Below are 16,020 nucleotides of genomic sequence, written 5' to 3' on the forward strand. Positions count from 1 at the left end.
CACACTTAAGATTCACTTAAAAGATTTCCAATTATATAATATTAATCATACAAAAGGATAATCGATTTAGGGTTTTCTAGGAATTCTAAGACAGCCGTCACACAATATTCTCTCAATTAATGTGTCTGTCTTATCCGTATTGTGCCCCCTTTTGCGGCGTGCCCTAAATATTCTATTTATAGGCCTGCCAACCTAGGACACCTGTCATTCCTTCTAGAAACCCTAAATACAGTCATACATATTCAAATTACATATTCAAAATAAACTAAGGGGGTGTTTGGTACAGAGAATGGAAGTGTAGAGAAATGGAATAGAGAAATGGAATTGCAGAGAAAGGGAATTGGTCTGGAGAATGAGAATTGACTGTTCTGTTTGGTAGTACATAGATTTCAGTAGAGAAATATAGCTGAGAATCATTTCTCTTATTTGGTACATAGAAAATAAACAGAGAATTATATCAACTTTATCATTAGCACAAGTATTTTTTTCATAACAAATATTTATTATCACAACAAACCGAAAACGTTTTCAAGAAACGGACCATCAAGTAATCGCGTGCATAGGTGGAAACAAAGTGTAGAAACACTTAAAAAGGCCAAAAATAGCCATATCGCGGAAGCAACCACATAAACGCCCCTTAAAGTACCCAAAGCAAACGGATCCGACCACCATTGAATCCATAAACATCCAAAAATCAGCACTATAATGAGATTAATCTCATCATTTCAGTACGTAATAAGAGAAACTCCAACAAATACACACATTTGCCAAATTAGAACTTGCCCCGTCACCTGTTCGATCAAATCCCAAAGTAAAAACGAAAACCAATATAAAACTACAAACACTAACCATCTTATCAGTTTGATTCAACAGAGTTGGTTACCATTACGTGATCCATATCCACAATAACAGATTTGAAGGTGAATGTCCACCGAAACCAGGTCCGCGACCTTGCAAACAAAATCATCAGCGAGTCCATAAACCCTAGAAATGTCTTTTAAATATCAACAAACAAATCAAAGAAAAAAAGGCAAAACTAAGAACTGAAGTTGACACTCATTTGAACGTTTTGGAAAATTTGCTTCTCCTCCATGCTGCAGTTTCCAACAGCAACTCCCATGCAGAGCACCTTCTTCAGTTGGAACTTGACTGTTGCTTTGGTCTCGTTGACCTTTGCCTCAAGAGATTCCTGGTGGGAAAAAAGGGTCGGGAACTTACCTGCATTTTAATAACAAAAATCATGGTGACAGTTTACAAAGAGTAAGAGCAAATTGCATGAAAAAGACACAAGCTTTGTACATTCTCTTTATTTTTGCAAACAAATTTTACGAATTTTGTAAAAACCAATAACAATATCACTGCTTTTTATAAAAAATTACATTTTCCATAAAATCTTTATGCACATGGCAGCTGGCATGGCATCACCAAAGCCACACCAGTAATTTACAAATAGAATATACAAACTTAAGGCTATTGCAAAGAAAACACTGTGTGCAGGGACTAATTTACACTTAATAAGATTGATAAATGTAAACACAACGTGTTGGTTTAGTAAGACAGAAAAATATAACTTACCAACTTTGTTTAGACCAGGGCCCAACAAAAGAGGAATCTGCTTGATGACAGACTCAGAAGCCAAGAAAGCTTGGTGCTTCTTAGCAAGTTTCTTCACTAGCTTCTTGTTCTTGTTCAGCTTCTTCAGACCCTCAACGTCCATATACTCAAGTCCAATCTTTTGGGCCTGCAAGTTTGCTTGAAAATAATTAGATTGCTTGAATAAACAAATTGACCAAACCATAGTTGTCATAAGCAAATAGCAAACGACAAGCTACCTATAAGCTAATTGGCGATAATGAAATAGGGAATGCTATTTTATGTTTAGCTATACACTAGAAAAAAAAACTTCAGAAACATTTTACATGTATATTTTATCCAAATACAATGTTTTTATTATTAATACCCACACACACTATTTTATACAGCATATTTAACAACAACCTGCCATTTTATAGGTATATATTTATGTATATATTAAATCCAAAAAAACCAGAAATCTCACTACTTATCACGTGTAAAATCAGAAAGAAAGCAAAGCCCTAATGCCACACTGATCACCCTAATGCCACACTGATCACTCGCTTGCTATGATCGCTATTAACAACTATGAACCAAACACTTCCGCATGATGCAATCTATTATAAACATCCCATTAAGACTATATTGGATTATTGGTCAAGTTCAAATTGTTCAAACAACCTATAACATCAACTCCCTTGTGTATATCACAGTTATCAGCAGAACTATTAATGTAACATATAACAATAGCATTACTCGTAAACCTTAATGTTCAATTAAATATACCATGCATTTTCACCGTTGAGTTAAATGAAATAAAAAATAACAGTTAAATCACCTCTTCAACATGCTGAGCATCTCCAAGCATGCAAACCTTCAACTTGGGGCGAGGAATGTGCGGCAGTTTTACGGTACCGCTGAACCGCTTATCCTTTTGCGGATCATAATTCTTCAAACCAATTTGAAGCTCAATTGTTTAGGTAAAATTTCTCTTCTTCTCCTTGGCATCAGTAGTAATCTGAGTAATTGCCTCTCTCAGTGCTTCACTTTGAAGCTTACTACATAACAAATAATTAAAAAAAACATTAAACTTAGTATACACTAATTATCATTTTAAAACAACAGTTCTACAACAATCAATATTCAGTATTATTATTATTGTTATTATTATTATTAAATTTATCTAACTGAATCAATAAACATACCTCATTCTCAGAAGCTTCTCTTCTTGCTAATTTCACTTCTGCAAGCATCAAATAAAAAAAATTAAAAATAATAATAATAATAATAATAATAATAATAATAATAATAATAATTTCAGCATCAAAGAGATGGCTAAGCATCAAAAAATGGTGGAATTAAGATCTAAATACATATAATTAACAAGAGGAAGCTTGTTAATTAACAATAATAAGCATCTGATTACATGATGATACATTAACAATAATGTATGAGCACAGATTAAACTGAGAAATGAATAATAAGATGGTACCTCCGATAGGGTTTCAAAGTGGCCACAATACAGAGGCGAGTAGCTTATATTACCGTAATATATGAATGAGATTGAAACCCTAATGCTTACCCGAGACCACCACCGCCGTTGATTAGAGCTCCAAAACGAAACCCGGCAACGGCCATCATCGATGGAGAAAGCAGATTTAGAAGTCCAATGAAACATCACCATCTTACCTCCGTCATCTCTGTTGCCTAGGATTCAAAAATGGAAGCCGGCAACGACCGTCATCGGAAGAGATGAACGTCGAGAGAGCCTTTCATTTGCAGAAGAGAGAGTTTGAAAGGAAAAGGAGTAAAATGGGAGAAATGAAAATCGAGAAATCCAATTCTCCGCCTTTTTTAGAGAAACAAAATCAGAGAAATGGAAATGGTTTATTTCCATTTATCACCTCTTTCTTTCATAAACAAACAAGAGAATTCTTTCCAATTCCATTTCTCACCCCTCAATTCCCTCTACCAAACACCCTCTAAGTGTAAAACAAGTGTTCCGGGTAGGCTTTGCACCAATCTTGTCTTTCCGGGTATGCTCGGCCATCCTTCATAACTTGGTAACATAGAAGTGTGCTCGGGATCAGTTTCCGGGTAGACTTTACTTAAAGAGTATTTCACTAAGTAAAATACTCACCGAGTAGACTTCAGTCTTCTTGAATTTGCCAGACTTTGCCCGACAACTCCTTAAGAGCAACCTTGTTCTTCAATGATCCATTTCAGCTCTTTGCTATAAAATAACTTATTAGCAAAGTGTACTCAGGAGTACTGTTCCTTGATCGAGCTGAACCTTACCCGATATTACTTAGAGATATTCCTTTAGATTATCAAGCATACTTGGATCATACTTATTAATGAATACCTTGCCCAGTCTTCCAATCACTTGGCTTCTTGGACTTGGTTAACCAAACCTTACTCGGAAGAGTAATATACTTGGCTCTAAAGAACAGACTTGCTTGATAAAGTGAACCTTGCCCGGATTTACATAAATTAGTGTACCTTACTCGGCATTACACTAATTTGCAAACCCTGCTCGGATATCCACTTAAGAATACTACTTGAAGTAAACCTTTCCCGGTAGGCAAAATATCATACTCGGCCAAATAAAAGCTTGCTCGGAGGTCTAAGGTGTGCTCGGATCCATTACTTAGCAAATTCAGAGGAGGTTGAGAAGATTCCAATCTTCCATGTACTTCATTTAGGTCAAATCTTTGACTCAACAATCTCCCCTTAGGTCAATTTCTTGACCCAACAATCCTCTCCATAAGTTATTATCCACCATAATGTATTCATCCTTAAGTTATTAATAAAGTATTTATTTAACGTATTGATCTCATGTTTATCGTGTTGATGTATCTAGTTAGCGGCTAGATCTTGGCTCGTATAGACGTTCACTCAAGCACAGAAGAAGGTTGATGAGGAGGTGGTTGAGAGAGAGATATCTGCTGATAAGAATGTGGATGATATGTAAACTGATATAACTCTGACTGAAGCCATAGCAACTGATGCTATTGATATTGAGCCACAAACTGATATAATTATGGATGAAGGTGGTGATACTGAAGAGATAGTTTTGACTGAGAATAAAGATGATGAAACCTCAAAGAAGAAGGATGATGATATTGACATGGAGATGGAGGACCTAATTGACCTAGTTGAAGTGAATGAGCCTAGGATAGAGGCTCTTGATGACTTCTCTGATGAAGTAGATGGCATTGTTGACTCCCCAAATGTTGAAATGACAGATGAACACAAGGAGAGCATATAAACAATGTTGGATGATAGAAGGAGGAATGATCCGAAAATTCGGGGATCGATCAATCATGAATATAAGTATGAAACCCTGGCTCCAATGACAGATGAGGAGCTGTAGGAGTTGTTGAATGGTGAAGTAAGGGACATAAAGAAAAAGATGGAGAAGAAGAATCGTGACTCTCTAAAATTCACAACTTACTTGAGAATGCATGGACTCTCTAACAAAGATTTGAGCAAAATGAAATTTGATGAGTTGGAGAATGCATATCTGACAACTGTTGAAACTGTGAAGAGGGAAGAGTTGGAAAGATTGAAGAAAGAAACAAATCAGAAAGAAAGGATTGAAAGACTATTCAACAAATATGGTGGAAAAGTTAAGTTTTTAATTGATCATGGAATATCCTTTGAATTGCATATTGTCTTACAAAGGAAAAAGTGGAAACTCACTTTAAAAGATTTTCAAGAAAGGATGAGTTTGAAAGAACAACAATGAGGCCAAGGATTGTGACTCTGGCTGAAAGGGAAAGGCTGAGAAGAAGAAAATATGGGAGGATGAGCAAGTTATTTTGTTTGGCAGCTTGATGGAGGCAAGGGGCGGAGGGGATGAAACAAAAAATCTAAGAAAATCAGAGAAGATGTCCATGCTTGAAGCTGAAAAGAAGAAACATGATCAAGCAAAGCACTCATCATCAAAGGTTCCTCATGTTGTATTTATAAAAGAGGAACTAGTTGAAGACCTTGAGCCATGGGAAGACGAGAACAAGATCAAGACCCTCAAGGGATGGATGCTGAACAAAGGTATGGCAGAAGGTGTCTTTGACAACCTTGGAAAAAGTCAACGCAAAGACTTATTTTACACTGAGAAGGTTGAATGGGAAAAGTTGGAGGCTGAACAAAGAAGACTCCTACAATTCCAGTGTGGACCAAAGGGTGAGCTGATTGGAACACAAAGATCTATCCCTGAGGGTCCAACTGACGAGGAACTAATGGGAATGATAACCACCTTGGCAAGGGAAGGAGAAAACTACTTGCAACTGATCTTATTTCCAAAGGATAAAATTATTGAGATGTTTGAGAAAGTTGGGCATGCGAGGGTCCCTGTGACAAAGAAGAAACAAATTTCAAGACCCTCGGTTATAAGTGTCGCAATACCTACCACCAGAGCTGCACACCAGAGACAACAAAGGCCACCATCTAATGTGGACCTTCCTAAAACTCTCTTCTTTGATTCTCAAACTGAAACTTTGATGGTGGTTATGAAGAGTGGAGAATTGAAGGAGATTGTGTTCAAGGATGATTTTGCTTATTTTAAAAGAGAACAACTGGCTGAGATGGCAACTATAAATCTGTATGACTATCATTACAGACATAGATTTGCAGAAAGACAAAGAAACGAATTATCAAAGCATCTCAAGGATCAAGCCAGGAAAGAGTTCCCTATACTAGGTAAAAAGAAAAAATTGGAACTGTCTAAGTGTGAAAGGAACAAAAGAGTGGAAAAGATGAGGGAGATAAGGTATCCTGAAGCTACCTACAAGTCAAAAATGAAGAACAAAAACCGTCTACATGATGGAGTGCACTAATATGAAGCGGCATATGACAAGGCCTAACTATGAAGTCCAGAGAAATGGAAGGATTACAAGCATTGATTATCAAGTACAAGATGAATCATTTATTCTCCGAAACTTTGATGGACTAGCCTTGGGTGTCATCAAAGAAGCTGAAGAACTACAATTTCTGGATGATGATGACTTGAGGGATATATTCAGGTGGAACCTGCCCCCCCCCCCCCCCAATCATCCTCACCAATAGGAATTATTCTTATTTAAGGAATGAGCCGCCAGTGTCAAGTTGGATAGAAGACAATAAGCCTCAAGCTCAAGAAGATAAGACTGCTTTTCTAGCTTAGGTTTACTTTGTAATGTCCATGGGACACGAATTTCCAACTTGTAATATTTTTCATTATGATATGTAACTTTTATTCTGAAATTTGATGTGTATTTTGGCTAAGTGTATGCAACCTTAGAGGTTTTTTGGTACATCTGAGGTGTTCCAATCTAGGGGGGAGATTGTTGGGTCGAGGATATGACATGAAAAGATATAAGGAAGATTGAATCTTCTCAACTTCTCTCTGAAAAGGCTAAGTATGGATACCGAGCACACTTGGACCTCCCAGCAAGCTTTTACTTATCCTAGCAAGGTATTTTGCCTTCCGGGCAAGGTTATATTCTAGAATTCCTCTTAAGTGTTAAACCGATCAAGGTTCACTTTGTCTAGCAAGGTTGTTCTTAAAGTCAAGCAAGGTTTGTTTCCTAGCAAACCCTTGGCTAAACCAAGCTGATACCAAGTCTTTTGGAAGATCTAGCAAGGTTTATTCTTAATAAACAGTGGTCCCACCAAGCTTGAAGAAAGTTGATAAAGAAATATCTTAAGTAGCAAGGTTCAACTCAGAGCAAGCTACAGTGCTACAGCACAAGCTACAGTGTTACCAGTACACTTTGGTTTGTTCAATAAGTTACTATTAACAAATAGTTGAAGTGATTTCTGAAGAACAAGTTTGCTCGTACGACTATATCAAGCAAAGTTTGCTATGGTCAAGAGGATTAAAGTCTGATAGGTGAACATTTTCTTAGGAAAATATTCTAAGTAAAGTCTGCTCAGAGAATTGTTCCCCGGCACAGTTTATAGTTACCAGGTCTACTCGATGAAGACAGAAGCTGTAAAGATAGCTCGAAGACTTGTTTACACTTAGAATATTGTGTATTTTGTGTGAATACGTAATGTTACTATCATTATGATTTCTAGAAGGAATGACAGTTGTCAGTGCAGGCCTATAAAAGGAATAATTTAGGGCACGCCTATGACACACGACACCTAGACGTTACACCTGATATTGATTTTGGCGGCTATCTTTATCACGTACGGATAAACATTCCATTCTGAAATCCTAATCGATTTCTGATTTGAATGCATCGCCCTTATAGTTCTAGTTTGACCCTTTAAGCTTTAAAACCAACATTTATTAATACTATATTATATATACTCCTCAAATTTTTATTATTTTTTTATAAAAAAATAAAGACATAAAATTTTTGGAGATCAAGATGCTAACAGGCTCGTGTATGACATGGTAATTACTTTTCTTCCTATCATTCAGAGAGATGTATGTGGAGACATGAACATTTCTTTGAAATGACTCTCCACAGTAAGTTTAGCATATTTAGTTTATATCACCTCAACTTTTACGCATCATGGAAAGCTACCATGCAAATCAATGACTGTTCTAGAGCCTTATAAGCTTAATAACTTCACCCGATAGGCAAACAGAATCAATTTTTCTATCATTTTCCAAGGGTTGAATCAATTTTCATTTGAAAATATTTTGAAGCTCCTAAAAAGCTGTTAACTAAATAATCATATCATTTCCCAGAGAGTTACAAAAGACATTTTTAAACTCTGTCTCACCCCAGTCACTCTCTGTTTTCAGGTAAAGGGCTATCTCGTATATCCACAAGTGGGTAACAGGACCAAACACATATATAAATACATGTCCCTCAAACTTAGAACAACCGACATAATTTTAAGCGAGAGAATTAGAAACTAGAACACATCACAACCGCCCAAGTGGCTTTCAGTATTTAGGTGAATGGCTATCCTGAAAGTCTACAAGTAGATGACAGGATCAAACATATACAGGCATATGTCCTTCAAATTTGAGCAACCGACATAATTTTAAGCGAAAGTAAATAAATATATTTATTTAATTATTTTAATATTCTAAAACAACACACACGCACACTTTTTGAATTTTTTTTTTTATAATTTTTCTCCCCTTAAATTTGTGCAAATTTAGAAAATATGTACAAATTTAACCTCAAAAAGACATAATCCTCGAATCAAAGCATTTTAACAAATTCTACAAGCACATTAAATCTGGCTATTCCGTCCGGTTTTGTAAATAAGTCTGCCACATTATTATCAGTGTGAACTTGTTCAAGGTGAATCAATTTACGGTTGTAACAGTCACGAATAAAATGAATTTTAATATCGATGTGCTTGGTTTTTGAATGCTGAACAGGATTTTTAACAATAACGATAGCAGCATCAATATCACAAAAGATAGGGGTGTCAAGAAATTCCAAACCGTAGTCCAGCAATTGATGTTGCATCCATATAACATGTGAGCAGCAAGCAGAGGCAGCAACATATTCAGCCTCGGTGGTGGATGTGGATATCGTTTGTTGTTGCTTGCATTGCCATGAAACCAGAAGATCGCCCAAGAACTGAAACCAGCAGATGTGGATTTCCTGTCAATATCATCTCCACCATAATTGCTATCAGCAAAAGCATATAGATCAAAATCTGAGTTTTTGGGATACCAAAGACCTAGCTTCGGTTGCCTTTTCAGATATCTAATAATACGTTTAACATCAATTAAATGAGAGAGTTTAGGGTTAGCCTGGAAATGAGGGCACAGTCAGATAGCAAACATGATATCAGGGCGACTTGCGGTGAGATACATCAGGGACCCGATCATCGATCGATAGTACGTTTGATCTACGGGATTCCCTCAGGATCAGTGGACAGAAGAGGTCTTTCCGCCATAGGAGTAGTCGCACCCTTGGAGTCTTGAAATTCAAATTTTGCAAGCATATCTACAACATACTTTCCTTCATGCAACAGAATTCTCGTAGAACTCTAACGAACCTACAACCCTAGAAACGTTGTCATTTCCCCAACGAGCTCATTTAAAATCTCTTCTTCATCACCTCCTCAAATTCAGAGCACAACTCGTACTAGTAGACCCAAAAATAATGTCATCCACCTAAATTTGAACCAGGATCAAATCTTTCCCAATTGTTTTAAGGAACAAGGTTTGATCAATGGTTCCTCTCTTGTAGCCGTGACCTAGAAAATGAGCAGTCAAGGTTGCATACCATGGAAGAGGAGCTTGATGAAGACCATACAGTGCCTTATCTAACTTGTAGACATGAGTAGGATTCTTTGAGTCAACAAACCCCGGTGGCGGATCCACATAAATCTCCTCCTTAACTTCGCCATACAGAAACACGGTTTTAACATCCATCTGGTAGACCGTAAAACCCATGAACGAAGCATATGACAGAAAAATCTGAATGGCTTCTAGTCTAGCTACGTGAGCATACACTTCAATGTAGTTCAAACCTTTAACCTGACGAAATTTGCAAACAACGAGTCGTGCCCAAGTAAAACGTGAGTAATCATCAGTAATAACGAGACAATATGAGCTGCGAGAAAGACTCAAAACATGAACTAGACCGAACAGGTCCATATGCCATAATTGAAACACTGATGAAATGGTATTAATCAGTTTTGGCTTATGAGATTTGCGATTGTGTTTACAATTGGGTCAAAGATTTGACATGAAAAGACAAGATGAAGATTGGAATCTTCTCAACCTCTTGAAATTGGCTAAGTATGGATACCGAGCACACTTAGGCCTCTGAGCAAGCCTTAACTTATCCTAGCAAGGTATTTTTCCTTCCGGGCAAGGTTATCTTCTAGAAGTCCTCTTAAGTAACAATCCGAGTAGGGTTCACTTAGCAAGGTTGTTCTTCAAGTCAAGCATGGTTTGTTTCCGGGCAAACTCTTGGCAAAACCAAGCTAAGGAATCCAAGTACTTTGGAGATCTAGCAAGGTTTATTAATAATAAACAATGGTCCCAACAAGCTTAAAGTAAATTCATAGAGAAATATTCTAAGGACTTATTCTAGCAATGTTCAACTTCGAGCAAGCTACAGTGCTACCAGCACAGCTACACTGTTACGAGCACACTTGTGTTTGTTCAATAAGTTATTTATTAACAAAGATTTGAAGGGATTCATGAAAAACAAGTTTGCTCGTGGGATCATATCGAGCAAAGTTTGCTATGGTCAAGAGGATTGAAGTCTGCTAGGTGAATATTTTCTATTTTCTAAGGAAAATATTCTAAGAAAAGTCTACCCGGATAACTGTTCCCCAATACACTTTGGTTACCAGGTCTACTCGAGGAAGACTAAAGTTGCAAAGCTTACTTGAAGACATGTTTTACACTTAGAATCTTTTGTAATATGTTTTTATGACTATCTATCAATCATTAGGGTTTTAGAAGGAATGACAACTGTCTGGGCAGACCTATAAATAGAATAATTTAGGGCACGCCTAGAAAGGGCGAGACACGAGAAAATAGACAAGACGCCTGATATTATTCCTGACTATCAAGAGTGAATGTTGTTCTTTAATGCATACAGACAAAACATTCCTTTTAAAACACTGATTGATTTCCGTTTGTATTGATCTTTCTATAAATGAAAATCTTTTAAGTTACAGTTTGTGTTTGTTACCTTAGTATTTATTAAGCAACATTTAGTGTGTTAGTGTTTCTGCCATTAATACATTATTGTTCTTACCCTAAATAGCAATTCGTTAACCTTATTGTCAAGACTTAACCGTGTGGGTTGCGACATTGAGTGTGTGAGTGATTGAGTGATATATTCAGGACTGACATTTACCCAAGGCACAAGCCACACATTTTTCAATAGTCACAAAAACTTTGAAAGGTAAACCACGCACCAAGTTGTTTTTAGCAAGACGATTTAAATTTTTAACATTTGCATGATTAAGACGACGATGCCAAAGCATGGCATTATGTTCTGACACTTTTGGAAATAAGCAGGTTATTTCATCATGAACATTTTTGTTCATGTCGATCACATAACCATTATCTTTTCTTTGTGATCGTACAAGAATCCAGTCTTCTGGTATAATGATACCAGGTTTTAAAATCAGACACTCTTTATTAGTGAAATGAATTGAGAAACCTTTATCACAGATCTACGAAACAATCAGCAGATTGTTCTTCAACTCATGAACAAAATTAACGTTCTCAAATTTTAGAACACCATTACTTACAGTACCATTCTGCGTAATCTTCCCTTTCTCTCATCCCGCAAAGGAAACATACCCACCGTTAAAGATTTGAATGTCGTGTAGCTGGGAAATGTCTCCTGTCATGTGCCTAGAACAGCCACTATAATGTGCGAGATCAGTTAGTTTTTGGTACCCAGTCCATAGTAACACTGGGTGAACCTGATTCATCTACGGTTGTCTTCCTCACTTTTTTTGGTTTAGAAAATGTGTTCCTCTTTGAGACCGAAGCACCATTTCTACCACCTTTACGAAACATGTTAGGCTTGGTCTGATGATGACTAAACCTACCAGATTTGATTGTGTTCCAATCACCGTCAGAGGGATTGGCCTAGTGTTACCTGAAATCTCGTCGATAGGTATTACGAGGCATATTCCTCTGATAGAATGCATAGTATGGGCCATGTGGACGGTGTGGGCAATTTCTAGCAATATGACCCAGAGTGCCACAATTAAAACAAGTTTGACTTTTTATATGGAATTTATTGTGGTCAACTCCCTGTCTGGACCTGTTATGTAGGACAGTTTGCTTTGCCTGGTGTTTGTTGCTTGACACATTGTTTGGTTTATCACTCTGTTTTTCATTAAAGCATCCCTCTTTAACAAACTTTGGCAATGAGTATTTATTGGAATTTTTCAAATTTTTAAACTTATTAAAAACCACATCATTAGAATTTAAAGACCCGATGCTGATATGGGTGGCGGCTTTGCGGACTATTGTAAATCCGGCGATATCTGGTAAATAAAGGCAGACACAACGGTGATTCATTTTGAGTACGATTCAGAAACCGAGGTTAAATATCAAAGTTGATCTTTTGTTGAAGGACCAAACCGAAGAAAAATAAGGGCTGATTCGATTTTATCAGTACGTATAACACATTTTAAAAAAAAACAGGTTTCAATTAAAGGATAATCGATGGTGACTGAAGGAATTATATTTACAAGTTTTCGGTTAATTCAAGTTCGCAAGCTATATTCCTGAATCATTGTATCTTAGTATATACAACCAAGAGGTTTGTCTATACAAGGTTGTGAAAACCGTAGTCAGTCAGGGTGAAAGTTATTCGATTTGAATGGATGTCAGATTCAGAGACTCATCCGTATAGCAACGCACTGGTAACACATAGAGGGGTAGGATTGGTATCCCATTATCAATGCCCAATTTTAAAGCCTACAAATTATACCATTTGGGCAATTCGAATCAAGATAATTCTTGAGGCAAAATTATTATGGAAACAATTGAACCTACTGAAGCTACGCAACCAGATGTTCGAAGGGATAAAGCAACAATTGCGTACCAGTATCAAGCGATACCGGAGGTTGTCATTTTGCAAGTAGCAAACTGCAAAATGGCAAAGAAGTGTGAGAAGCGTTGAGGAAAAGACATGTCGGTGTTGAACAGGTACAGAAGGCTCATTTACAGTCGTTAATGGTGGAGTTCCAAATGATGCCAATGAAGGAAGATGAGTCGATAGACACCTTCAAGGAGAGGATTAACACGTATAATACTAAAGCTAGTGAATTGGGAAAATCCTTGGTTGAACCCATGCTCGTACGGAAACTCTTATTAATTCGTACCAGACCGGTTTATCCCAATTGTTGCATCAATAGAACAAAGTACCGACATAGATGAAGTTTCAATCGACGAAAGCATCGGGAAATTGAAGACTTATGAAGAGAGAATAAGGCTAAAGAAAATAAGCCCTGAAGATGGTCAAGATAGATTTTTGTACACACGCCACGACAACAACTCAGGCCGAGATAAGTGATTTGGAAATCGTGGACGAGGAAAATTTAACCCTACGAGAGGGAAATGGCAGGATAGGCAGAATCCTAAGGAAGAAGGCTCGTCAATCAGACCTAGGACGAACAAGAGTTGGAGGAAGTTCGATAAGAACAAGGTCAAATGCCACAAATGTGAGACGTATGGACACTTTCAGAAAGATTGCCCACAAAGGAACGCTGATGAAGCACAGTCAAACTTGGTGCAAGAAGACAAGGAACCGGCATTGTTAATGCCAATCACTGTGGATGATAGTGAAAAAGTCCTGTTGAACAAGGGTGAAGTCTAACCCAAGAAGCACACTTCAACAGAGGAAAGTCTATGGTATTTAGATAGTGGTGCAAGTAATCACATGACCGGAGTGAGGAGTCACTTCAAGGAGATTGATGAAGCAATCAGTGGTCGTGTTTGACTTGGAGACGGATCATATATAAGGGAAGAGGCTCTATGTTGTTAGAATGTAAGAATCAAGAACAAAGGATCATATCCGATGTGTATTACATTCCAAATCCCAAGAATAGTATATTGAGTCTTGGGCAACTAACAGAAATCGGGTGTAAAGTGGTCATGGAAGAAAATCATCTGTTGATATATGATCATGGGAAGAAGCTGTTATTTAGAGTAGAAAGGTCTAAGAACTGGTTGTACAACATCACGTTGAAGATAGGAACATCCGTATGTCTTCTAGTAAACATGGACGATGAAGCATAGATGTGGCACGCAAGATTGGGTCAATTAAACTTTGAATCAATCAAAGACATGACTCGGAAGAAGATGGTTCAAGGAATTCCATAAGTTAAGCACACGGGACAGATTTGTGATGCTTGTGTTATAGGAAAACACAATAGAGATCCATTTCCAAATAAGGCTAAGTTCAGGTCTATAAAACCTTTAGACTTGGTCTATGGAGATCTTTTTGGTCCTATATCCCCACCAACACATTCGGGAAAGAAGTATATATATCTACTTGTAGATGATTGTACTCGTTACATGTGGGTTTATATCTTAGTCTCGAAGAATCAAGCATGGGCAGTCATTTCGTTTCTTGATTTTCGCAATCTCTGCATGAATCCTTAGGCAAACGATTGGACATGAGCACCGCTAATCACCCCCAAACCGATGGTCAAAGCGAAAGAACCACTTAAACGTTGGAAGATATGTTGCGAGCCTGTTTTCTTGATTTTGAAAAAGTTGGGATACTCATTTACCGTTAGCTGAATTTTTCTATAATAACAACTACCACTCCAGTATTTAGGCTGCATCGTTTGAAGCTTTATACGAGAGGAAATGACGATCCCCTATTTATTGGGCCGAGGTTGGAGAAAACAACTGACAGGACCTGAAATTGTTCAAGAGACCACCGATAGGGTCTTCCAGATCAAAGACAGGCTGAAGGCAGCAACACACCGACAAAAGAGTTATGTAACTTATGTTGACAATCACAGAAGACCATTGGAGTTCCAAGTAGGAGATCAAGTATTTTTAAAAGTCTCACCCTGGAATGGAGTGATCAGATTCGGAAAAAGAGGAAAATTAAGTCCCCGATATGTGGGACCATTCAAAATCACCGATCGAATTGGTCTAGTAGCATATTTACTCAAATTGCCTTTAGAGCTGAAATGAATACATGATGTGTTCCACGTATCAAATCTGAAGAAATGCTTATCCGATGAATCACTGATTGTTCCTGTTGAGGATATTGAAGTTGACGATAAGCTTCGATTCGTCGAAGAGCTTGTAGAGGTCATGAACTGGAAAATACAAAAGCTTTGATGAAATCGAATCAAGCTAGTCAAAGTTCATTGGAAGCCAAGGCTAGGTCATAAGTTCACTTGGGAACGATAAGACCAGATGAAAAGAAAATATCCTCATCTATTTCCAGTAGATTCTGAAGCCAGTCACACTTCCTAAATTTCGGGACGAAATTTCTTAAAGGAAGGGAGAATGTAACACTCGGAAAAAATTATCGTTAATGTAATCATGATTAACAATATAATATCATTTTATTAATAAAATCTTTCTTTATTAAGATTTAATATCTTGTAAAGTCAACAAAAAGTCCAAATTTTGACATGTAACGACCATGGCGTGTAATAACCTCGGGCAGCGAGCCAGAATGTAAATAAATCATTAATATATGATTTAATGGCCCCAAAAATTTAAAATATATGTTAAAACATTGGAGGAAATGTATAAACATAATTTAGGGAAGCTCGAATTGCAAAAACTGAGAAATAAGTAAGCGCAGTACAGGACCCAGAAAGGACGCGGCACAAACTTTTTTCAGAAAAATAGTTTTCATAGTTCATACTGTCAGGAATTTGCTATCGTTTAAAGTCTGACAAAAATTATTAAAAACGGGATTCGATTGATTATCTAAAACTTACAATACGTTAAACTGATTAAACAAGATTAGTTGTAATATAACCAACCCTTCATCTCCTACCCCCCCCCCCCCT

At 37.2% G+C, this 16,020-nt stretch overlaps 1 long non-coding RNA gene across 1 annotated transcript; it reads right to left on the reverse strand.

Moving 5' to 3' along the window:
- Positions 1-1,568: 1,568 nt before the first annotated feature.
- LOC143559252 (uncharacterized) lies at positions 1,569-3,148 on the reverse strand. The gene is made up of 4 exons (XR_013139903.1): positions 3,068-3,148; positions 2,781-2,818; positions 2,414-2,633; positions 1,569-1,741 (listed from the first exon to the last, which is right to left on the reverse strand). It is a non-coding gene; the product is annotated as an uncharacterized LOC143559252 (long non-coding RNA).
- Positions 3,149-16,020: the final 12,872 nt, after the last annotated feature.

This window comes from Bidens hawaiensis, unplaced genomic scaffold (genome assembly GCF_021521415.1).
Source record: "Bidens hawaiensis isolate Kalapana, Puna unplaced genomic scaffold, B.hawaiensis_p1.1 tig00019795_1, whole genome shotgun sequence".
Lineage (NCBI taxonomy): Eukaryota > Viridiplantae > Streptophyta > Magnoliopsida > Asterales > Asteraceae > Bidens > Bidens hawaiensis.